This window comes from Ursus arctos, unplaced genomic scaffold (genome assembly GCF_023065955.2).
Source record: "Ursus arctos isolate Adak ecotype North America unplaced genomic scaffold, UrsArc2.0 scaffold_21, whole genome shotgun sequence".
In the NCBI taxonomy this organism is placed as follows: domain Eukaryota; kingdom Metazoa; phylum Chordata; class Mammalia; order Carnivora; family Ursidae; genus Ursus; species Ursus arctos.
In genome coordinates this window covers 7,788,861-7,813,503 of record NW_026622886.1, presented here as the reverse complement: position 1 = coordinate 7,813,503, position 24,643 = coordinate 7,788,861, and the positions used below count along the sequence as shown (strand labels likewise).

The following is a 24,643-nucleotide window of genomic DNA, read 5'->3' as shown; positions in this document are numbered from 1 at the left end:
GTTTGCTAAATCTTATCGGGAGTTGATTTTCTAAGGCAGGTCCAGCATCTGAGCATCCAAGGGAGCAGGGAGGAATTACGAGAGGCTCTAGGAAAAAAGAGCATAATGAAGGTGTAGGAGTGGTAAACTTCCAGGTAGAGGGAGTTGCCTATATCAGGTTGTTAGCAGCTTATGTGGTGGTAGTGGGTGGTGCTGATGATGATGACAACAATGATACCATAAAAGCTCCTCACACATGCAAAGCATTTAGTCTATGTCAGATCTACACTAAGAACTTCCATATACAACAGGTGTCCTATGTCTACAGGGGTCATAAGTTTTCTCCTCCCTCTGGCATCCCACCTACTTGTTTTTAGTCCCCTACCTCTTTTTTTTATTTTAGGCCTCAGGACTGAGAAGTCTGGGTTGTGGGAGGCTCAGACCATGGAGAACACATGATCAGGTTTTCTGAGATAGAGGTATGGTTGCAGATGAGAAAAAAGTTCCCAGACTAGGGTGAAAGGAGAGTATCAGAGGGGACACAAAGCTTTGGTATTGATGAGGGTCTCTAAGAAAAGAATCTCCTAGCTGGACACCCTGAGAGCTGGCTGCATTAGTTTTTTGACTGTCCTAACAAAATACCATGGGGGTGCTTAAACAACAGAATTTTTTTTCTAATCATTCTAGAGTCTAGAAGTCCAAGATCAAGGTATCAATAGGGTATGTTTCTTCTGAAGCCACTCTTCTTGACTTGTAGATGGCTGTCTTCTCCCTCTGTGTGTGTCTGTTGTCCTAATTTCCTCTTCTAATAAGGATACCAGTCATTTTGGATTAGCCTCTACCCTAATGACCTCACTTGAACTTAAGTATCTCTTTAAAAACTCTATCTCCAAATACAGTCACCTTCCAGTGTCCTGGGGGTTAGTGCTTTTACATATGAACTTATGTGGGCAAATTATTTAGCCCGTAAAAGTGGCCCAAGGGACAAGGAGCATAATAAAACCATAGGTAGTTTAAGGAAAGAGAGGGACGTACAGAGGATTTGCTGGGTCCTCTTTCCCAAATAGTATAGCAAAGCAAGAAGATCCCAGTGGCTATGTGTTGTATCTATGCAGGAAAGCATGAGCTCACCTCACAAAATTTGTCAAATTCAGAGTGGCCAAGCCCTTTGTACCTAAGAGCAGGTCAGATAAAGCACAGATAGGTGGAGGCTCTAAAAAACTGTGTCATCAGGAAAAAGAGAAAATGAAACAATGGCATTCTACCTAAGATATGAACAAGGACATCTCAGAGAATGTCAACATGTATAGGTGTTGATAACCAGTCTTGCATTTATGTAACACTTACTATACGCCAGGTGCTGTTATAGGTTATAGCTTCATTTGAATCCGATCATTTAATTCTACCATCAACCCTCCAAAAGAGCTATTATTATTCCCCCATTTCACAGATGAGAAAATTGAGTCATAAGGAGAACATGCCCTAGGTTACAGGCAAGGAAGTGGCAGAAGCAGATTTCAAGGCATAGGCCAAGGTCTTAAATGGAGCTAGTATTAATCACTACCCATCAATATGCCCGCACTGGTGATAAAAATATCAAATGCTTCTATAACTGTTGGCATACAACCAGTAGTCCAACTCTCCTTAATACCCTCTTGCTGCCCTGTCCCCCAAGGCCCCTCCCCTAGGAGCCCTAGCTCAGAATCCACACACTGAGGGTTGATTCCAGGGTCTGCCAGGCTCCTATTCCAGCTCTGCAGGTCCCACCATTCAGACTGGTGAGAGTCTGTACCGTAGTGGTTGTTAAATATCTTGAACATTATTCCTGCCTTATACTCCTGTATCATGTTGCCTCTCATGGGCCAGAATGTCCCCCCATGCCTTGGCGCTAAGAAACACACTACGTCATTTAGGATCAGCTGTAGCTACAGCCCCCATAGCCAGTGTGTTCATCCAAAAAGTCTTGGTCATGCTACATGTCCAACATGTGTCATCATCATAGTCACTCAGGGCCCCAGTTGATGAAGCCTCTATCCTAAGGTGTGTGTACACAATTACCAAGGGAGAACAAGGCTGTGGCATATCATATGCTGACTCTTTTTTTTTTTTTAAAGATTTTATTTATTTATTTAACAGAGAGAGAGAGACAGCCAGCAAGAGAGGGAACACAAGCAGGGCAGTGGGAGATGAAGAAGCAGGCTCCCAGCGGAGGAGCCCGATGTGGGGCTCGATCCCAGGACCCTGGGATCACACCCTGAGCCAGAGGCAGACGCTTAACGACTGAGCCACCCAGGCGCCCCTCAAATGCTGACTCTTAATTCCCCTACCAGGAAGTGACATATGCCACGTCCACATGCATTTTATTGGACAATGTGAATCACAGGGTCATGCCTGTCTTCAAAGGGGCCAATCCTACCATGTGTCTAAAAGACAGAAAGTAGAAATGTTTGGCAAGGAGCACTGGTGAACTTCTCACAGCATGATGGTGGGGTTCCAACAGGGGATGTCCAAGACCAGCAGAAAACAGAAACTAGCTTGAGTTTAGCACAGAATCACATCCACAATATTCTAGTAGTTGAAGCAATGACAAGGCCTGGCCAGATTCAAGAGGGTTGAACTGGGTTCAATAGCGTCCCCCAAACTCATGTCCATGCAGAATCTCAGGAATGTAACCTTATCTTGTAGGGTCTTTGCTGATGTGCTAAGTTAAAATGAGGTCCTCCTGGATTGAGGTGGGCCCTAAATCCAATGACTGGCATCCCTGCGGAAGAGGAGAGACACAGAGACACAGATGCAGGGAAGAAACTCATGTGGTAACAGAGGCAGAGGTGGGGGTGATGTATGGCGAAGCCAAGAAACACCAAGGATTGCCAGCAACCGCCAGAAGCTGGGAGAGGCAGGGGACATCCTCCCTGAGTCCCCAGAAGGAACTGACCCTGCAGACACTTTGACTTAGGACTTCTGGTCTCCAGAATTGTAAGAAAATAAATTTCTATTGTCTTAAGCCTTTCAATTTGTGGTAATTTGTTACAGCAGCCTTAGAAAACTAATAGGGGGAGAAATAAACTCCACTTCTTGGTGAGTGTGAAGGTCATATTGCAGAAGAGAAAACCAATGAAGACAGACATAGTCAGGGCCACGTTTGGAAAAACACAACCTGCTACCAGTAGTGTTCATACCCCACACAGTAATAGCCGTGGGAGCAATAGTTTGGTTTCCTCTTCCTTTAATAATTCATACGTTCTATTTTTATTTATGAGCCAGTGTGTGTGTGTGTGTGTGTGTGTGTGTTCCTTGCTATAAGGCTCCCAGCATCTTCTTTGGCAAGTGTTGGGGTGTGAACAAACCAACAACATCTTTTGCCCTGGGTTAAGGCTACAGCTTACACCTCAACCTTCAAGTTTCACTGTCTTTTCTGCCAGACTGAATTTCAAACTTTTTCTCAGGAGGATGTAAAGATTGAGCTACAGTTTTGACAGCTTCTGAGCTCCTGCTGCGGCTGAGATCAAGGAACCATAATTAATCACCAAGGGGTTGGTGGATGCTGCTGCCACTTCTCTGCACAAAGCACCAGGGCCAGTCCAGCCCAAAGCTGGAAGACCACAGGAAATGGGCATATGCGACAGCTACCCATGGGTCTCAAGAGTTGGAGTGTGTTCCAAGCACTGAAGAGGCTTCTATAAGTCTCCTCAGCCTTCTGAACATGCCTCAGGAAGCTGTTCTCCTGCCTTTTACCAGGAATCTGAGATTTAAGGCTTGAAGCTTAAAGACCATGGAATTACTGGCATCTCATTGCTAACTGAGACAGTGGATGTGGCTAAGCTTTGAAAGATGTAACAAATAAAAGCAGAGATTTTCATGGATGTTGAGCGTTGGACCATGATAGACTCCAGCTCCTAACAAATCCTTCCACCATATACCTCCACTAACAGGTAACTTACAACCATAGAAATGTGTTACGGACCCAGCCGTCAGTGGTGAGGAAGTGTGCTGTCTGTCCAGATAATTTAGTGGCAGGCAGAGGAGGTGGAGAGAAAGTCATCCATGAGATGACAAAAGTCCATGCCCTTGCCATGCATGGATGTAAGAACTAAACCTGCATGATGAGAAGCCCTAGTTGAAAATCCAAAAATAAAATTAGCCCAAGATGCTTGAAACCACAGGACAGGTTTCGAACAGGATTAAATGTAAAAGTATCCTGAGGGAACATTTTCACAATTAAGTGGTCATGGCTCCCTCTTCCCATTTCCAAACAGAAAGGAAATATGAAAAATTCTGCCAATGTTGAGTTTACTAGGGAAAAAATTACAAAATACATGAGCAAATGAACCTTCATGAGAACATGAAGCAAATGATCCTTCGTGAGAACATGTGATGACTGGAAAATTATCTGCACCCCTCTGTTAAACTGGAACTAATATAGTAAATCTAAAAGAGCTGTAAGTATATTTAAAATGAACAAAGTAATATAAAATAAGAATACTGATAGATGGGAGACTGGGGGGGAGGCTCTTTAGAGTTTTTGAAAATAGCAACAAATAGAACTTTAAGAAGTGAAAATAGAACCATTGAAATGAAAAACCCAGTGGTTAGGTTAAAATTAAATTAGGTACAGCTAAAGAGAGAACAAGTAAACTGGGAAAATTACCCAGAATGCAACAAAAGAATATGGAGAAAAAAATGCGAAATAGAAGACATTGAGGGTAGAATAAGGGTCCAAAATAGACCAACCTGTTAGTGGCTAAAACAAAGAACTTCAAAATATGTTAAGCAAAAATTGACATAATTACAAAGAAAAAGTGACAAATCTACAATCACAAAAAACATATTCTAAGATAGCTCTATTAGAAACTGATAGATTGAGGAGACCAAATAGTAGTAGTAGTTAGAACATTTAAAAAATCTAATAAGCAAACTTGAGCTAATGGACAAATAGAGAAATTAACCACCACAGAGAAGACAATTGTTTTCTGGCTTATGGGAAACCAGTGCAAAAACTGACCACAAAATAGCCCTCAAGTAAAATCTTGGCAGATACAAAAGAATAAATATTTTGCAGTGCCATAAAATTAGAAATCAGTAACAAAAATAGCATTTGCTAAAGCCACACTTGGTAACTGAGGATACACACCTTTATAACTAATGGTCTGAAGAAGAAATTACAATGGGAATTAGAAAATATCTAGAGTTGTTTAACAATGAAACCAGTGTATATAGAAGACCTTACGACATTGCTAATGTAGCACTCTGTGGGAAATTTATAACTTTTAAATGTGTATATTGAAAAACAAGGAATTCTGAAAATAACATAGGAAGCTGTTACAATAAAGAAGATAAAGAGAAACAACAGAATAATCCCAAAACGAAATAGAATGAAAGAAATAGTAAGAGTGAGAGTCAAAATTAATAAAATGGAAAACAAGGAAACAATAAGACCAACCGAATTAAAGTTCTCTTCAAAAGACCAATTAATTAAACAAAAGATCACTTAAAAAAAAAAGAGAAGACAAAAATTAACCTGATTTGGAATGAAAAGAGAGGCAATGGACAGATCTGCAGATTTTTTTAAACCAGAAAACACCAACTAATGCATCGTTGAACACTACATCAAAAACTAATGATGTACTATATGTTGGCTAACTGAACGTAATAAAAATAAATAAATTTTAAAAAAGAAAAAATGGGAAAAAATAAACCATAAAACACCATGCTGTATTGAACATTATTGGTAGTTTATTCGTGCCAGAATTTGGGGGAAGGGGTATATACCTAGTAAAATTGCTGGGTCAAAGTTTACCTTCTACTTAAATACATATTGCCAACCAGCTTTAAAAAAAGAGCAATTTACACTCCCACCAGCAGTGATTTATAGCACTCACTTATCTAGAGGCTTGCCAGCATTTAGTATCAACAGGTTATTTATTATTTTTGTTCTGGTTTGGTTTTTTTGCAACTGGATAAGCATGAAGTGGTATATCATAGTGGTTTCAATTTGAATTTTCCTGGTTATTAGTAAGTTGACAATATTTCCATGTATTCTCTTCTGTGAATTGCCCTCATATTTTTTGCACATTTTACTATTATATTGTTTACATTTTTCTTTTAGATTTGTAGGAGCTCATTATAAACTCTAGATACTAATCTTAGGGCAGTTAAATGCATAGCAAATTTCTCTGATACAGGAGAAATTGCAAGCCATTTTGCGAACGTATGTTTTCATTTCTAGAAAATAGATGCCTGGGAGTGGAAAGTCTGGATCAAAATGTAGAGATGCATTCAATGTTATGAGAAACTGCCAAACCATTCTCCAAAATGGTAGTATCATTTTACACTCCTACCAGCAATGTATGAGAGTTCCTACTGCTCTATGTCCTCATCAACATTTGATTTTGTCTGTCCTTTTTACTTTAGTCTTAATAAAGGGTATGAAATATCTCTTGCCGTTTTAATTTAAATTTTCCTCAAGATTAATATTTGCATACTGCCATTCATAAATCATTCCTTAAGTGTCACTTCAAGTCTTTGCCCATTTTTATTGGGTATTTGCCTTTTTATCATTGATTTGAAGGATTTCTTCATATTCTTATATATTGGGTATGAATCCTTTGCCATTTGTTTTTCCAAAATAATATTCAGTTTTCTTGTACCATTTGTTAAAAAGACCTCCCATCCTTGTTTGATTGACTTTGTGCCTTGGCCAAAAGTCAATTGACCTTATAAGAGTGGGTATATCTCTGGACTCTTTACTTCCATTGATCTGTTTGTCTCTCCTCATGTCAATAACACTCTGTCTTGATCTTGTAAGTCTTGAAATCAAGTTGTATAAGTCCTCCAACTTTTTCCTTAGTTTTCAATATTGCTTTGGCTCTTCAAAATTCCTTGTAGTTCCATGTAAATTTTAGAATAAGCTTGTCAGGGGGTTTTTGGTTGGTACTGAGTTGAACTTATGGATCAATTTGGGGAGAATTTGTTCTTATATCTTGATCATAAAGCCACCAACTTTGGTGAACTCTTCTTTCTTGTCCATTGCTAACTCTAGGTCTAGGCACTACTTATTTTCTTCTTCTGTGTTTGAGCTCCCTATACTCTTCACTTTGCCATCCAGTTAAACTCAGTTTGTACCAGTACTATCTCTTCCTTTGATGCCTCTATTCTCCTCAAATTACCAATCCGAAACTTATCTAAGTTCATGGCTTGTCTCCTTCCTTGGTGAGTGTTGCTCAGATAATGTACTCAGTACTATGACCTCTCTGTTTTGGCAACAAGGCACTCTCATTTCCAGCTTCCATGGGATGCCTTGTACCCCTGGGAGTACAGATTAATGTGGCATACAAACCCTCACATGGTCAAGCTCCTTCATACCTCTCTGGCCTCATCACTTAAATTCACTATCTTGTGCTCTTCCCTCAGCCATAATAAGCCACTAGTGGTTCCTCAAACACACATGCTCTCTCACATCTGGACCTTTGCATATCCTGTACCTATCTCCTGAAACAATACGTGCCTCTCCCCAGACATACCCACTCCCATCCCATTAGCTTAGAAACCTTCCCTGATTCTTCTAGGTGGGTTTAGATGCCCTTCTCAGAGCTCTCATAAAATAGTGGGCAATTCCTCATAGCAGCCCTATTGCACTGTGCCCCTTGAAGGCAGGGACTGGGTCTTTCTCACTGTTGAATTTCCAACATCTAGCACATTGCCAGGCACATACAAATCTCTCCGTCAATATTTGTTAAATGTATGGAGAAATTAAAGAATTTGTAAGTAGACATTGTCAGTATGTCAGTGTATTCTATTCTCCTAGGGGATGGGAACCCTGACTCACTAAAGACATCATGGCATTTATGTACCTGTGGTGGAGACAGATGACTCATTCTGCTCCCAGCACTTGTTAAAAATATCCCTTATCCATATTCAATTTATATGCACTGATCAGTCTTCTAATCTTAATGCACTTCCCAAGTAGATTTCTTAAACTGGGATGGAAATGTGTTGGCTGGTGGATACATTCTCAGCCTATTGGCAGAGAGATTGCACATTGTAAATGTGTATTTTGGCTCTCTGTTTTTTAAAACAATCATGTTATTTTGGTTGACACGGATACAATCTTAGAACTCCTGCTGGGAACTGAAAGAACTGTTTTTCTTTCCCTTTTTTTCATATATATGTTCCCCATAGAGGGCAGTTCTTATTTCCTGTGTTTTCCCACAGGGCCTAAGACAGTGTAGAATACCTTGATGTCGTTCAATAAACATAAGTTGGATTTAACAATTAACAAGGCTGAAAACTAAACTCTAGGGACATGTATTAGTTTGCTATAGCTTTCCTAACAAAGTATCAGAAATGGGGTGGCATATCAACAAGAATATATTGTTTCACAATTCTGGAGGCTAGAAGTCTGAAAATATCTGCGGAGTTGGCTTGTTCTGAGGGTTGTGAGGAAGAATGCTCCATGCCTTTCTTTTAGGCTACGGTGGTTTGCTGGCAATCTTTGGCATTCCTTGGTTTCTACAAGCATCATGCTGATCTCTCTGCTTTCATCTTCACGTAGTGTTCTCCTCATGTGTCCAAATCCCCCCCTTTCATTTGTTTATTTATTTGAGAGAGCATGAGCAGGGGAAGGGGCAGAGGGAGATGGAGAAGCAGACTCCCACTGATGCAGGAGCTCGATCCCAGGACCCCGAGATCATAACCTGAGCTGAAGGCAGATGCTTCACCCACTGAGCCACACAGGCACCCCAACACATCACAGCTCAAGACCATGTCCTCAGAGCAGTCTCTTGGAGCAAGAAAGCCAGGTGGATCCCATGTTCCAAGGATAGGGGAAGGGGTGAAAAGCCTCAAAGTGCCAGGGTCCACTGGTCACAGGTCAACTGGTGGTGACATCTTTTCAGTGACCTTCCCCAAAATTTTATTTCTGAGTAGTATCTGATTCTGTGAACATACCAGAATTTCTTTATCCATTCATTACTTGATGGACAATTGGGTGGTTTCCAGTTTTAGGCTTTCCTGAATAAAACTGCTATAAGCATTCATATACCAGTCTTTTTTGTAGATACATGTTTTCATTTCTCTTAGGTAAATATTTAAGAATGGAAGTGTTGGGTCATTCAAAACCAGTTTTGAGGTCACCTTTCTCGATTCTGTAAGAAGCAAGTAAGTAGCAAAGTCAGCCAAGTACTTCCCTGATGTCGGCAGATACCTGTGGAGCGCATTCATTTGCCCACTCTAGATAAGATTGCCAACAATCACCCCAGGTGAAAATTTAGATATCATCATTGCAATATTATATGCTTATAACAGTTTGAATTTGCATGGCGGTCTTTAGTTTTCAAACCCTCCAAACACATGACCTAATTCCATTCTTGTCACAAACTCCAAGACTCTAAGACAAAGGTGACCACCCCCAACTTACAGATGGGGAAATTGAGTCTTAAAGAGGCAAAGTGACTCTCCAGAGGAGAACTGGAACATGAAACCACGCTTTCTGATCCATCATGCTGTTCTCCCTCAGCTCCATCTTCTAGTGCCTTTTTATCCAAAGTCTACTTTGTTTGAGTCGAAGTGGAAGAGAGTTACTGAAGGAGGCACTTTTCAGCACAACCTCAGGCCCTCAGAACGTGAGCACTGGGTCTGTTTTGAGGATTTCAGGAAATAGATACATAGTAGTCTCTTCAGGCAGATAGAAATCAAATAATCAAAGGGTCCCATCCTTGACCTGCCATAGTTAAGGATCTTTCACCGGTGGCCTGGACCATCGTGTCTTACATGATGATGCATTAGTTAAATAATCAGAGAAACAATATAGAAGTGGTAGAGCTATTGTGGCCACCTGAATGCTTTCAATCATGGAGTGTGGGGGGGGAAGGAGGAAGTGAATAACAGCTATTCCACAACAGTGGCAAAAACAACTTCCCTCAAAAAATTCCACCAAATCCTCAATTTCCTATTTTGCAAGTCGATGAAATCTGCAAAATGGCATCATTTGGCCAGGTCTGTCAGTAGACCTGGGAGGTCTGTCAGTAGACCTATGTACAGAAAATTAAGTTCTCTCCAAGCAGCTGATCATAAAAAGGGAGGTGGTAGGGTACTCAGGCTTTGACATTGACCAGAACTCCATCTCTCAGAGCTGTGGTATCTTGTGAATTTCCTTAATCTCACAAACCTTTAGTTTACCTATATTTAAAATAGATAATAATGCTGTATTAGTTTCCTATTGCCACCAATTTTGTGACTTAAAACAACACAAATTTTTTACTGTTGAAGGAGGTCATCAAGAGGACATGATCCTCAGTTGACCTGCAAGCTCAACCCTAATGATCAGTCTTCTCACTCCTTCCTCTGTCCTTGGAATATATGTTCTGCCCATCATTCCCATACCAGGAGCCGTTTTCAAGGACATAGTCTGGAGAGAGTAGGTGTTATTGAGATCATCTGGACTGAATATAACACTGACCTCAATTAAGGCCTCTATAGAAACTTCTAAAATTCTGGCAGGTGGTTGAAGAGATTACCCTCTTGTGGCTGCCCAGGACAAGCCTTGTAAGTAAGTTTTCTTGCTTCTTAGAACTGCCACCTATCAATCTGATGTAGTCTGACTCTTTATTCAGTCACTTGCCTTCTGTGTGGGGGTACCAATTTTTAAACCAACAATTACCTTTCAGTTATGGAGGTAAGAAGTCCAAAATGGGTCTCACTGGACTAATTAGCAAAGTGGCCTTCTGGAAGGCCTTCTGGAAGCTCTAGGAGATAAACCATTTTCTTGCCTTGCTCAGTTTTTTTTTTTTTAAAGATTTTATTTATTTATTCGACAGGATAGAGACAGCCAGCGAGAGAGGGAACACAAGCAGGGGGAGTGGGAGAGGAAGAAGCAGGCTCATGGTGGAGGAGCCTGATGTGGGCCTCGATCCCATAACGCCAGGATCACGCCCTGAGCCGAAGGCAGGCGCTTAACCGCTGTGCCACCCAGGCGCCCCTGCCTTGCTCAGCTTTTAGAGGCCACCTGCATTTCTCGACTTGCAGCTCCTCCATCTTCAAAGCCAGTAATGGCCCATCCGGCCTTTCTCACATCATATCACTCTGATACTCTCTCTTCTACCTCCCTCTTTCACTTATAAGGACCTTTGTGATTATATTGGGTCCACTCAGATAATCCATCTCAAAGTCAGCTGGTTAGCAATCTTCATTCCTTCTGCAGCTTCAATCCCCCTTTGCTATGTGACATAACATAATCATAGGTCCCAGGAACTGGGGTGTGGATGTCTTTAGGGGGCCATGATTCTGCCTACCACAAATATCTTGCCTGTCAACCAGGTTCTAAAGATTAAATGAATTAACATATTATGGAGTTTGACACAGTACCTAACCTATGGTAAACTCTCTGATCTGTTGGTTTATCTCAAGGAAATTCTTGATTGACATGAACTAGTCAGAAACCATATCTTTTTTTTTAAAAGATGTTATTTATTTATTTAACAGAGAGAGAGACAGCCAGCAAGAGAGGGAACACAAGCAGGGGGAGTGGGAGAGGAAGTAGGCTTCTAGCGGAGCAGAGAGCCCGATGTGGGGCTCAATCCCAGAGCCCTGGGATCATGCCCTGAGCCGAAGGCAGATGCTTAACAACTGAGCCACCCAGGTGCCCCCAGAAACCATATCTTATTCACCTTTGTTTTCCTAGGGCTTTCTTATGATTTGCATTAGTAGGGTCAATACATTTTTTGGTGCATAAGTGAAGAAATGAATGAATGAATAAATGAAAACTCCTTATTCTTTTTTTTTTTTTTTAAGATTTTATTTATTTGACAGAGATAGAGACAGCCAGCGAGAGAGGGAACACAAGCAGGGGAAGTGGGAGAGGAAGAAGCAGGCTCATAGCGGAGGAGCCTGATGTGGGGCTCGATCCCATAACGCCGGGATCACGCCCTGAGCCAAAGGCAGACGCTTAACCACTGTGCCACCCAGGTGCCCCGAAAACTCCTTATTCTTGACAGTGACTTACAAATTCAACACTCACTTCCTATTCTATTGATGCATTGGAACTTCAATTAGAAAAAGCTTGGGTAGCCCTGGCGTAACACATGGTCATCAAAGAATTCAATATCATAGACTCAGAATTGGGAAGGACAATGAAAGTAACTGGATTCCCCTTCAACCTCAGTAATCATTACGGAAATGCTAATTAAACCATGATGAAATAGCACCCCATACCCATAACAATGAGTGTTATCAAAGAAACAGAAAATAAAGTGTTGAGGTAGTTGTGGAAAAATTAGAACTCTTGTGCACTGTTGGTGGGAAAGTAAAATGGTAAGACTGCCATGGAAAAAATTAAAAATAGAATTACCATATGATCCAGCAATTCCACTTCTGGGTATATACCCAAAAGAACTGAAAGGAGGGCCTCAAAGACAGATATATATATCTCAACAAAGAATGTTGAACTTTTTAGAAAAAGCCTACACAGGATTTTGTCATTTCTTCCTAATACATTAACAAACCCAATAATAAGGAGGAAAGAAACACTTTAAAAACAGTATTGCTCCAATTTGTCTGCGGTTATAGGATTTAAAATATTCCCGTTCTATTGAGGTAAAAGCTGCAAACTTTGGTAAACTTAAAAAAATCAACAAATCATTCCAAAAAATACAAAACCAAAAAAAGAAAAACAAAAAACAAAAACAAAACCAAACCCTAAGTTATAGCTTTCTTGGTACATATACAATAACTACAAAGATAAATATATGTGTGTGTGTGTATGATTTTATTTATTTTAGAGAGAGAGAAAGAGCGAACTCGAGTAGGGGGAGGAGCAGAGGGACAGAATCTCAAGCACACTCCATGCTGGGTGTGGAGCCTGATGGAGGGCTTGATCTCATGACCCTGAGATCACAATCTGAGCTGAAATCAAGAACCAGATGCTGAACTGACTGAGCCACCAGGCACCCCTATCCACCCATCTTCATACCAACATTGTTCACAATAGCCAAAAGGTAGAAGCAACCCAAATATCCATCGATGGATGAGAGGATGTATAGAATGTGGTATATACATACAATGGAATATCATTCAGTCTTAAAAAGGAAGAAAATACTGACACATGCTACGACATGGATGAACCTTCAGGACAGTATGCTACATGAAATAAACCAGTCACAAAAAGACAAATACTGTGTGATTCCACTTACATGAGATACCTAGAGTAGTCAAACTTATAAAAACAAGAAGTGGAATGGTGGTTGCCTGGGGCTGGGTGGGGGGAACTGGGGAGTTGTTGTTTAATGAATATAGAGTTTCATTTCTGCAAGATGACAAAATTCTGGAGATCTGTTGCATAGCGATGTGAGCGTACTTAACATTACTGAACTGTACACTTAATATGGTTAAGATGGTAAATTTACGTTTTGTGTATTTTACCACAATTAAAATTTTTTTTAAGTGATTGGATCCCTACTCCCACCAACTTCAAGAATTCTTTTCCAGCATCTCTGATGGGTGATTATTCTCTTCTGCTCTAAAACATCCAGTGACAAGAAGCCCCAGAGATAATACATGCCATGATGGGCAGTTCTACTTGATTTAAAAAAAAGTTTTCCTATTTGGAGCTAAAATTACCTTCGCTATAGGTTGTTAGATACAGATTGGTTCACTGAAGTAATAGAGTAATTCGACTCCATGTATATGACACACTTTTAAGGATTTAAAGAAATTTAGATCTTTCCTAAAGTAAATACGCAGGACATAGTTTCCAAACCATTTGGAAGAAGATAATTTGGGTGTAGATATAGATATTTACCACTTGTAAATGATGAGATTTTTAGCATCTCAAACACTCTGCACCTCAATCTTATTCATTCTTTCATTTAGCCAATCTTTATCAAGCTCTATTTCTTTTAACCAAATACTGTCCAAGGTACTAGGAATATAACATTGAACAAAACAGACATAGTCACTCCGGTGAGGAGGTAATCCGGTGAGGAGTAAAGATAATTAAAGATAAGTAAAGATAATTAAACAAGTATTAACACGAAATTGAGACATGGGCCAGGAGATGGGAATTACAGAATTAAATGGGAGCATGGAACAGAATCATCGAACCTCGCTTCAGGACTAGGGTTAGACTTCCCCTGAGAAGTAACACTAAATATAAGCCCTTAAGAATATACAGCAATTTGCCACGTGAGGAGCATCTAGAACCAAGCTTATGTGGTGATCAGGAAGATTAAACTGGATAAAATAATTTAGAAAAATGTTATCCTCGTGCTCTCATGTACCCATATGGATTCAACTCCTTTAGAGTCTATGTCATTTATGGTGCTGCTGTGTGCTCTGTGCTGGCTTCCCATATCTCATCTCATTTATTTATGACAGCCTCGTGAAGATGACTCAAAGTGCTGTCATTTTTTAAATAAAGTGACAAGAACTGTCCCATTTTGGATGAAATTATGCAGAGGGCAATGGGAAAACACAAAGACAATGAAATACTTTTGCTAATAGTATATTACGAAATGGTAATGCGTTATGATTACCGTTACTTTCTTACATATTTCTGTCTGGACACAATGATTACTGTAGCTTGTGGTTTCATTAATATTCTAGAGGCTGAATTGGGGCTGTTGAATTTGTGGTCCTGCAAATATCTTCTCTTTTGTTCTTACAAGAATTCTGTCCATTTAGGTCTCCTTCCCATCTGCATTTATGCAACTGATTTTTGGAAATTAAAGGACACATTCCGTGTTACCCTATAAATTTCTACTTCGTTGGCTTGGACACTTCATTCTAGTCTGTCAGGATAATCTTGAGTTCTGCTTTTGTCATTCACATTAGCTCTTTTTCATTAGATTTGATCTCTTCCCTTCTGAGGTGTGAGATTCAGCAACTAAGGTAATAGCCCTCCTTTATTTCCTTTGCTTCTGCTGACTCCAGGTTGAGCAAAATGGAGCCACTGTCAGCTCTCTCCTGTCTTAAGCTCCTATGAAGATACAGGCTGAAGCAAGATTCAGTAAGCTTCTCCCATCCCTTCTCATTGGTGGGGTAGATTGTTAAATCTTACTCTCACACTCTGGGATTTGATGGCCCAGTCATACCTTTTGGGTACTTCCTTCTGCTCCTGATTATGCGGGCAGCCTTAAGATGACATGCAGACATGCCCCTTTCATAGCACATCACATTCCATATCCTGACCTCCCCAGCCCCTCACACTATCACTTCCCTCTCTGTGTGCTAAGAGTATACTCCCCACCACAAATAGTTAATGCTTTGCAAGTGGCTTGGCAGAGGGGGACAAAAAAGCAAGGAAATCATTTTGTTCATATATTTGACATGAATTATAATTACTTATGCTTTTTATAGAAATCTCATTGTTTCTTAAAATCATTGCAATCATTAAAAATTTTATGCATGCCACACATGGCCATAGTATAATACTTCACATCATTTACATCATCAGTGTACTTGTTTTCATTTATTAAATCTTCATTTTTCAGTATTACTCCACTGTGTTACCTTATGTTCCAAAATGTTCTTTAAAAAATGTATCATTGCCTCCAAGTAGTTCTTTGAAATGCAAAAGTAATGAAAATAGGAATGATACTATAAATGCAAACTGTGGAAAGGTCTCCATACAATGCAGAGTGAAGAGAAATTTAAAATAATATTACAAATTATGGAAAAGTCTTCATAGAACACAGAGTGATGAGTAAATCTCCAGCCAAAAAAAATGTAAACGTAAAATGTAATAATACATATCTGAAAATGTTTCACTGGGCTTGCAATCCATTCGCTTCTGCTGCCCCAGGAACTGTCAGTTTTAAATCCTTGCAAATACTAACAGATAGCCAAAGAAATGCACCATTTTCAAATAAAATAGGAACCTCTTTGGTAATCCAGTCACTATTCCCCCCCCGTCCTTGCACCAAATAGTATTTGCTAGTATGATTCAAGTGAATTGTATATCCGAATGTAGAAGAGAGTCCAAAACTCCAGAGGCATTATTCAAAATATGTACAGATCACACCATAGCTGAAAAACCTGTTAAGCTAGTCAAAAAAGTAATGAAAACTGCAAAATTCCTTAATTCAATAACACTTTTGGATACTACATACTATCAATGGTAAAAAAAAAAAAAAAAAAAAAAAAGTGAAGAGAAATTACCAGGTGTGAATTTCTAGCATCTAGTTTGCTTTCCATGTAAATCAAACCACTGGTTTGCAGAGTATAAATCAATACGTGCAGGGCATATATGACAGAGCCGTGTTCAGCAGCTCATTATCTCTGAAAACCTGTGCCATAAGCAGACTTTTCTCATTTAAGAGAAAATTATTTTGTGAGCCAAGAGGAGGACAGTACAAATACACTGGGACCCATACCAACAGTGCACACATATTTTCTTGAATATTTTATTCACAGAAACTAATCAGTAGCCAACAATATGCCTCTCAATTTTGATCCAAGGTTGAAAATACTGGGGAAATTTTTACTGTGACTGAATCATAGCCAATATATGTACATCTTTTCACCGCGACATGTTGAGAAATGGTTGGTGAATACAAAACTCTATTTTTTTCATACTGACACAAAGTGGTTGATAAAAAACAAAAATGGGTTTTTTAAAGATAGGAATAAAAAAGCATTTCTTTGTGACTTGATCATTTCAATTACTTAGAATGAACTAATATATTTCAAAATTGGAGTCAGTATCTTGAATAAAGTGAATCTATCATTTCAGGGCTAAAGATTATAATTTCAAATGTTTGGGACACAATGTTAGAATTTCTTAAGAAGAACAAACTGTGAAGAAATCCTTCAATCCTTATGGCTAATAATTTTCTTCCACTGTCAGAGAAAGAAACTGATGATATATTATTGATAATGTTTGAAAAATCACATCCCAATGCTGCCACAAACCGTTTAGAAATATATTCCAGGGACACAGTCAACCAAAGAATGATCTTTCAAGCTGAAAGTTAAAACTTTGCTTATGATGTATTTATGCCTAATGGAACATGAAAAGCAATCTTCAGTGATAAATCTATTCTTTCTCAGTCAATGTTTTATTTGAATATCCAGAATTATCTAAATATCCTTTTAATTGTGAATTGGAATCTTCCAACTTAGAAGGAATAAAGAGTAGGAAATATGGTTGTGGGACCGGAGACATGTCTCCAGCTACTCATTATCAAGCTGGATATAAGATAAAATTAGTGTCTGCTTGCAACAAATGAAGTGCTCTGCAAATGCTGAGAAATTCAGGCTCGTGCTGGAAATTCTGACCAGGTTCAGAAAGCCCCGCACGCCCAGATCAGGGAATTACCCTGAATCACAGACTGTTGACTAAGTGAACTTCAGTCCTCAGTTTTGCCATTTCTCTCTTCCCAAGATTAGAGCCTCATCATTGATTTTTGACCCATGACTCAACCTGACTGCTTACTGCTGCTCACTTCCTAGGCCCTTGATACCCTACTTCCCCCACCATGTTGAATATCCTAGAGCCAACCGCTCGAATTTTGGCAGTAAGAGGGACTACTGTGTTCCTTTGAATATGAATCACTTGTGTGCTCCTTCTGGAGCTCATTGAAAAAGACCTTCTTCTCTTTCACTGCTGATGGTCCTTCCATGTGGAGGTACCACAGCTAGTGAAACACACCTGGCCTCAACTATCCTCACTTATCAGATTTGTGAGTTTTGAAGGAGAAAAAGGGCATGAGTAACCCAGTGCCCTCCTCCTGTTTCCACTTGGTATCATGCCAAACATAGAACAGGGGCTGCTGTCACTTGGCAGCCTGGCAAATGTCCATCACCACCTGTTGACAAGGTGGATGGACCTGTCTACCCTAGGGTTCAGTATCCGGATCAGCTGGCCTGCAGATGTGTCACATTTACAAACATCAACTTTTCTTGGTAGTCAAAGTGGCACTTCGGCTCTCTTTGCCTATTCACATCTCTCACCCAACTCAAAGGGTTAGAAAAGAAGGCGCTAGTACTTAGCTTTGTTCAAATTCTAATACCAGCCCCTATTGCTAGATTGGTTTCCTCCACTGTTGTCCCACCTTGGCGACAGAAGGAACCTGCACTCTTTCAGCTCACTTCTTCTCCCCACCTGCTGGGAAACACAATGCCTGCGTCTCAGAGAAGCCCTAACTATGGTAAGACTGACAGGTATAGTCAGTAGCCTCTGCCTATGGTGATTTAGCCAGTTTGGGAACACTTAGCACCGTACCGACCAGTCCAGATATCCCTGTCTCGTCTGTAAGCTATTGGAGTCCATTTCAAAAAGCTTGCTGAAATCTGAACGCATCCCTATGGTCCACCACCCTAGTAAGTAAAGTATCAAGAAAGAAAGTGAAGCTAGTTTGTTCTGAATTTTTGTTAGTAAATGCTATTCGCTTGGTGGTAAAGCGAACTTTTCTATAGTTTTATGACCTCTGTGTCTGGCGTGTCTTGCACACTCAACAAATGTTTTGAGAAATGAATTAATTAATTAGTCATGTAAACCATGCTAACTCCTAATAATTATCTTTTTAAGTTATTAAGTGTTCACAAACTGTCTTTTTAATGATAATTCTTTCAGTTTTTTCTTGTTCTAATTTCAAACTCCATGTATAAAAGGAGGGATCTCCTTTTTACCTTGTTGGTAAAACAGAACAATATTTACCTTCCCCCAGCCTTCCAGCCTACCTGTCTTTTCCAATAATTTCTTAGCAGAAATGTTGATGCATCAGCATAGACACATTAATACATCCTGTGCCCTGAGATAGAATTATTTTGGTCGTGAGAATTTGAATTCATTTAAAGCATATTAAATCCTCTCTTATTATCATCTTTCATCTTCTGGGAAGTATCTGGTTAAAAATAACTTTTCTACCATTTATTGTTAGAATTATTCCCATTGGCAAGGAAGGCAAGTAGGAACTGAGTCATTTGCTTCTCTTTCATGTGTTAACATTCTAATATCTTCCCTAAGAACGGAGTTTCTACCTTTGTCTCCTTTGTAGTATTATTTACAACTTTACCACCCTCTTCTCTTCCTGGCAATATTCTTTCAGGTTCCATAATTTGTTGTCGTTAGGCTATGATTCCCTTCTATATTTTGTACATATATTTCTATCCAAATGACAGCCTACGGGACACTTGTTGAGGTCACTGCCTTTCTCTGAGAGCCCATTGCCAGATTTAAGGTTCGCGAGAAGGCCATCATCTTCCTTGACCAAAGTTGATTGGACAAAGAATGGACACCTGGGAAACCAGACTCTCTGGTTTCTGAACCAGAACTTCAGAGCTGGGATAGGGTTGCTATTTGAATCTAGGTTGGCCACTTGAGTGGAGAGATTAGGACCTCAGAAGTTATGAAATGGAGCCTAGTCGGATGGTACACCATCAATTAATGAAAGAATGGACAGATGCATAGAATGAAGCAGAGACAGTACGCCAAGGAGATGAGCTCCGGATGGCTTTCCAGGTCCTAGCAAATCATGGCAGGATAATTTCTGGAAATTTCGATTTGTATTCTTGCTCCTCCCTACTCCCATTATGAGGCAGGGACTAGACTCTTGCTACTCCCTTGACTGTCCATGTGACAGGGCAGAAAGCAAACACAGCCTCACAGCAACACAGAGAAGCAGTGTAAGACTGCGGGTAAGAGCAAGAGTCTCGAGCCAGGCCATCTGGTTTGGAAGAATCTGTCACCTCCTGGCTATGACAACCTAGGCAAATGACTTAATCACCCTGCTGTCCCATCTGTAGAGTAAGGATAATGCTGCCTACCATGTAGGATTATCATGACAATTAACTAAAAATGTAACATCCTTAGAACTATTACCATCACATCACAAAAGAACAAATACGTGCAAGGTATTTTTATGATCTGTTTGTTCTTGTTTTTGTTTTTGTTTTCCAAAGCCCGAAACTATTTCAAGAGCAGTGCTACATGTCCTAGAGGGTGAAACAGCAAGGAGCACCTCTGAAGACCTGGGCTGTGTTGGGAGGAAGCCGACCAGGTAGAGTGGAGATTAGAATGGCCTGGAAGAGCATGGGTTCCCCTAACATTCTGACACAGTGTCTGACAATGGGGCTGGACCTCAGACAGGAGGGCTGCCTCATGAGTCTGAGAAAGCAGGACCCCGCTCCTAGATCTCACCAGAGGTCCCCACGTCCAGAGGTTGGCATGGAGGACAGACTGCCAGCTGCTTCCCAATTCTATTCTTCCCTTATTCCTGCTCATTTTTACCTGGCCACTCATGTCAAAGTGGCTGGATCATGTTTGTATGAGAGGGAAAGAGACTTCTCTCTTAATCAGGCCTTTGCTATTTTGTTTTTAATTTTTGTATGCAGCCAGATTGAGTCCTGTCTGATTCTGCGCGAAAGTGACAGAGCTTCCGGACGTGAATGACCAATTAAGACAATGGGAAAAATGGAACAATGGGTGGAAACTCACAATTGCTGACCAAAAACTGGAGAGGCCTCTTCTGTTCTTTGGTGCCCCCTCGGACAAAGGCGGGCAAGGATGTCCCCCAGATAGCGAAGATTTTATATCCTTCCAACCTGGCAAGATGGGAGAAGCAAAACCAGATGTAAGTTGATGTAATATTTCTTATCTGAGTTTATTGTTTGAGATTTAAGAGGCTTAGCCGCTTGGATTTTGTGATTTATCCTAGAACACTTTAAATAGATTCCTCTTTATTTGATTTTTTAAACTTAATTCCAAGTGATTTTTTATTTTTTATTCGTACTCAAAAGGACCCTATTTAAGACACAAACCCTACCTGTGCAAACGCATTAATTTCTCAAGGTGTCTCTTCCATCTCTGGCAAGAAATACTTCAAATTATATTGTCAGATTTCATTTTTTGGCTTCTTCTAAAGGTGTTATGCTTTTGTGAAGAGTCAGTTGCTGGGAGCCTGTTCATTTTTTGCCTCACATTTGACATCTGCATTATCAAAGTTCCAGGCCTGGAGGGGGGAGGGGCTCCCTCCCTTCACCCCATGCTGACCTGTTTCTCTTACTTCATTGTCATTTCCAGACAAGCAGTCAGTTGTTCCTTATTGATCTCAAACAAGTCTAGCCTGGCAGTTCTCGCTGCTTCCTCCCCCAGCTGGGCAGGGAACTGTCAGCAAGGCAGGCCAAGAATTTATCCGCGGTAATTCTTTCGGCTGAATTAATCTACCTAAAGACAAGGCACAGCTCCTTGACTCTTTCAAAGTGGTTTTTACACATGTGGAGGACTACAAAAGAGATTCTTAGGCATAGTGTGGACCACACCTATGGGGAATGCCTTTGTTATTTAAACCATCCACAGATGCCCTGCATTCTTTGAAATTGATTGACCTTGGAAATACACTGAAGCCAAACACTGGGAAGAAGTAGGTGGAAAGAACACAGAGGGAAACAGGCAAAAGCAAAACTCCTGTGTGAAACGCAAACCCCCTGCTTTGCCACTCATTTTCTCTGTGATCCTGTTCAAGCCACTCGAACTTAGTGGGGTTTACTCTTTCCATCTATAAGATGGGATAATAATCTCTCTTCTGGAGAGCTCACAGAATTGTCTGGTACAGTGTTTGGAAACAAATTCTGTTAAATGTATAGTATTGTGGGGGCGCCTGGGGGGGGCGCAGTTGAGCGTCTGGCTCTTGGTTTCAGCTCAGGTGGTAATCTCAAGGTCGTGATCTCAGGGTCCTGGGATCTAGCCCTGAATCCGCTCTGTGCTCAGCGGGGAGTCTGCTTAAAGACTCTTTCTCCCCGGGGGCCTGGGAGACTCAGTCGCAAGTTAAGTGTATGCCTTTGGCTCAGGTCATGATCCCAGAGTTCTGGGATGGAGTCCCACCCACATCGGGCTCCCTGCTTAGTGGGGAGCCTGCTTCTCCCTCTCCCTCTGCCTGTGGCTCCCCCTGCTTGTGCTATCAAATAAGTAAATAAAATCTTAAAAAAAAAAACAAACTCTCCCTCTGCTCCTTCCCTCCCCATACTCCTCCCCCAGCTCTCACACATGTGCTCTCTCTCAAATTAATAAATCTTAAAAAAAATAATAAATGCACGGTATTGTTATGATCTTAACGTGCCCCAAATCCCAGCCTCCCATCTCTATATTAATTACCGTTCCAGCCAGGCATAAGGAAAGAGAGGAAAGGAGACCAGCATGTGCTGGGTACCAAAAAAACACCAAATGCTACGCTAAGGATATTACAGGTGTGTTTTCTTTTAACCTTTGTGCCAGGCCAATGCGGTGCATAGTAACACATATTTCTGTGTTCACTTTGCAGACAAGGTTCTGGGAATTGAAGTGATCACTTGCTCCGAGTCTCATAGTGATAACTTTTAGAGACGAAATTCAAGTTCTAGGTGTACTCCGAAGCTGGTGTGTGTTTGCGTATACTATACACACGGAGGCCATTGGAAAGGCAATAGCGAAGGAGAGGCTGGAATTCCAAGGCTGTATTTTTCTAAGGTATGTATTGTGTTTATTTGTTTTCTTCAGTAAGGACAGTATCTTTATGGCATGACACGAAGTTATGGAAATAGAACTCCAGGGAATGTTCCTGTAGGGAACATAAGCTCCATTTACAATAGCTGATCTGTTCACTGCCATCCAGGAACCCAGTTACGTCCTAAATTCACATCACCGCTCTGCTCAGAGCCCTTGGGTGGTTTGTCATCTCACTCTGAGTAAAAGCCAGAGTCTTACAATGGCCCACCAGACCCTATGTGTTCTGTCTCCTCCTGTCTTTACTTCTGGGCCCTCACTGCTTCTGCTCCTTCCCCAGCTCACTCTGCTCCAGTCATCCTTGCATTCTTATCCTACCAGGGATTCTCCTGCGTCAGGGCCTTTGCATCAGCTGTTTTGTTCTACCTGACTACTCTTTTCGTAGATACACCCACATGTCTCACTCTTACTGCCTTTAAGTCTCTGATCTAATCAGTGAGGTTTTTTCTGGCCACACGTTAACACTGCAAGTCCCCTCCTCCCCTGTAGCCTCCCCACATGTTAAAGAAGCCCCTTCCTTCTTGCCATGAGGAGAAAACAGACCTCGCTAGGAAATAACAGTTTTCCCCATGGGACACAGAACAGCCCTTAACAGCATAGAAACAGGAAAGGCTTTAGAAATCCTTGCAATCAGTTCTTCCATTTCACAGATGAAGAAAGGAAGACTCAGAGAGGGAGAGTGACTTGCTCAGGAATGCAAAGCTGTGTAGAGATGGGTCTGGGAAGAGAATCCAAGTTCATTTATTTATTGAGTCATTTAGCAAACATCTATTTAGGACCCACTACCTGTGGGGTCTGGAGCTCCCCCGTGAATAAACCAGTTTCAGCTCTTCCTACCTCAAGCGCCTCCAGCCTTATCAGAGAGAGACTCGCTGAACGAATCACTGCATAACAACTGCGAGATTCAGCCGCCACAGGTCTCACGAAGGTGGCCTTGGTGCTGGGACAGCCGAGTTTGAGGTGTTGACTTGCATGGAGAGACCATCGCACGCTCCTTGGCTAGAGCTGATGACGGGACAATGATGGACAGCTGCTGGATGAGGGAGCAAAGGGTGAGATGACTTAGAAATGGAGGTAGGGGTTGGAGTCTGTGGCTCCCTATAAGCCGTGATAAGAAATTCTATCCTCATCCTAGGAAATGCTGAAAGCTTTATCTGACTCCTATTTCCATTCCTTACCTTTAAGCACACTGACAAATAATGTTAAGGATAAGTAATGGAGGAGGCAGATTCAACTTCTATTTATATCCATGAACCATCCAAAGGGCGAAAAAATAACTTGGAAACACATTCCTTCAGGCCCTTGTCGCATCATACTTTCCTGGCCACCTGGGCAGTCGAATGTCTTCTGTTTCTCTGCAAGCCTGATTTGTGCGTGCACAGCACACACACACACACACACACACACACACACACACTTTACATGTACTTCTTCATTTTAGCAAACAATGTCTTGACATTCCTGATACAGGAATAACAGAGCTTATTCTGATTAATCTCATTTAATTCCAATTAGTTTATCCACTTGGGTCATTTGGTCTGTGATTACTTGCTGTCAGGGTGCTGAAAATAATGCCCATCCTTACTTCTCTGAATGGTGGTAATTCAATGGAGAGGTCTCTCCTGCTGTTAACAGAGTTCCACTCTGGTTCCAGAACACAGAGGAGACCCCGGAGCACCATTATGAGCCACCATGGAAGGTTTGTGATGTCTTTTTGCCTGGTTGAATGTTGCTTTTCTGCAAGAACCATGTGTTTCTGACCTCTGGGGCCTTGCCAACCCTGGAGAGACTGTCCCTCCCATGGCTGGCCTTCCAGATGCAAAGCAACCAACACCAACATTTTGGGCCACACCCCTGCTTCAGTCACCAGAGGGCTGGGTCCCAGACAACTCCAGACAGCTCTAACCCCAGAGCCCACTGAAGTTACACAAACGAGCCAATCCTAAGCCCCCTTCCCCTGCCTCACCTGTTCCCTCCCTGGAAACCACAATATCGGCTCTTACCAACCTTTTTCTCCACCACCTCTGCCTCCTACTGATCCTGGTGTCTCCCCACGAGGCCCTGCAGGATGTGGCCCAGCCCCTCCTCTTGGAAACCGCGAGTAACCAGCTACCTTGTCTCCTCCCGATCTGTTGGCCTCATCGTATCTGAATAAAAAGAAGCCTACCTTTTCAGACTTCTTCCTCAGACCCT

The 24,643-nt window shown here is 41.2% G+C and overlaps 1 long non-coding RNA gene across 1 annotated transcript in view; it reads left to right on the top strand.

The window, feature by feature from the left end:
- The window catches only part of LOC125282643 (uncharacterized), a 104,385-nt gene extending 82,069 nt beyond the window's left edge, over positions 1-22,316 (top strand). The window contains exons 3-5 of the long non-coding RNA XR_007189764.2: positions 19,873-19,970; positions 20,305-20,543; positions 22,230-22,316. This is a non-coding gene — a long non-coding RNA (uncharacterized LOC125282643). The remainder of the gene's footprint in view (positions 1-19,872; positions 19,971-20,304; positions 20,544-22,229) is intronic.
- The last annotated feature ends 2,327 nt before the right edge of the window (positions 22,317-24,643 follow it).